We start from the raw sequence: 1,915 nt of genomic DNA, 5'->3' as shown, positions 1-1,915 counted from the left end.
TTCCCTCCATATATATATGTGTGTGTTTGTGTGTGTGTATACACTATTGCAGATGGTTTTTCTTTACTAAATATTACATAACTAACATTTCCATTGTCCAATTTTCCATGTCCATCCCATTAAATACTGTTTCAACACATTTTAATGAATATAGTTTTCCTTGTCCCTTATATTTACGTTCTATAACTTACCAAGAACCTATGGAGACTATTTCTAATGCTTTCTTTTATCAATAATAATTCAACAAATGTTATTCTATATAAAAATCATATATAAAAATCTATATATAATTATTTCTGTTTGTTTTTTTCTTTTTTGTTTTTTGAGACATAGTCTCACTCTGTCGCCCAGGCTGGAGTACACTGGTGCAATCACAGTTCACTGCAGCCTTGACATCCTGGGCTCAAGCATTCTTCCCTCAGCCTCCTGGACAACTTGGACTACAGACGCCAGCCACCATGCCAGGCTAATTTCTTGAATTTTTTTTGTAGAGACAGGGTGTCACCATATTTCCCAGGCTGGTCTGGAACTCTTGGGTTCAAGCAATTTGCCCACCACAGCATCCCAAAATGTTAGGATTACAGGTGTGAGCCACGGCGCCTGTATATATGTGATTTAGTTTTTAGAAAATATTGAAAATACAAGGGCAAGTGAGGAGATTTTTAAAAATTCTTCACTTGTATTTCCCAATGAATAAAAGTTTATATAATGAACTCTCACTTGGAGGTAGGAGAGTGACTGTTTCACCTTTTCTTCAGTCATATTGAGAATTACAAATATACAATTTTTAGCTAATTTTACACTGAAACAACGTCATTGTTGTTTTAATTTTAATCTCTTTCATTACCAATGAAGATGGATCTTCTGGGAATTATCTGTTCATGGCCTTTTTAATGGTTTATTAGTGCTTTCCTATCTATTTTAGGACCTCTTTATATAAGACACTAACCTAACGTTTGTCATATTTGTGGCCCATATGTTTCTAGTTTTTAAATTGCCTTATAACTTATTTATGGTGTTATTTTGCATCTGAATGCTTTGGTTTATACATTGCCAAGTTTGCATATTTACAATGATACTTTTTATCATTCTTTGCAAGCTTAGGAAAACTTTCCCACCCCAGAATCAATGTACAATTTACATCTACTTTCTTCTAGTTTATTGTGCTTTCATTTCTCACTTTTAAATATTTAAATAACATGGAATTCAATTTGGTGTTGTATAAATTGCAAGCCAGCAAATTTGATTTTTCCCCAGTACTAAATTTATTGAACAGTTCATTCCTTAATTATTAGATTATCCAATCTTACACATTCATATAGGTATGTTTATATATACAGACTATGCGATCTAATTGTTTTATTTTGTTCTAGTATCAAATTAAAAAGAGGCCGGCCACGGTGGCTCACGCCTGTAATCCCAGCACTTTGGGAGGCCAAGGTGGGCAGATCACGAGGTCAGGAGTTCGAGACCACCCTGGCCTACAAGGCAAAACCCTGTCTCTACTAAAAATACAAAAATTAGCTGGGTGGGTTCAACATTCGCAAATCAATAAACGTAATCCAGCATATAAACAGAACCAAAGACAAGAACCACATGATTATCTCAATAGATGCAGAAGAGGCTTTTGACAAAATTCAACAGCCCTTCATGCTAAAAACGCTCAATAAATTCGGTATTGATGGAACGTACCTCAAAATAAGAAGAGCTATTTATGACAAACCCACAGCTAATATCATTCTGAATGGGCAAAAATTGGAAAAATTCCCTTTGAAAACTGGCACAAGACAGGGATGCCCTCTCTCACCACTCCTATTCAACATAGTGTTGGAAGTTCTGGCTAGGGCAATCAGGCAAGAGAAAGAAATCAAGGGTATCCAGTTAGGAAAAGAAGAAGTCAAATTGTCCCTGTTTG

The sequence above is a fragment of the Rhinopithecus bieti genome, unplaced genomic scaffold (genome assembly GCF_001698545.2).
Source record: "Rhinopithecus bieti isolate Rb0 unplaced genomic scaffold, ASM169854v2 scaffold_4829, whole genome shotgun sequence".
Classification (NCBI taxonomy): domain Eukaryota; kingdom Metazoa; phylum Chordata; class Mammalia; order Primates; family Cercopithecidae; genus Rhinopithecus; species Rhinopithecus bieti.
The sequence above is the reverse complement of the archived record's forward strand: the minus strand, read 5'-3'. Positions refer to the sequence as shown.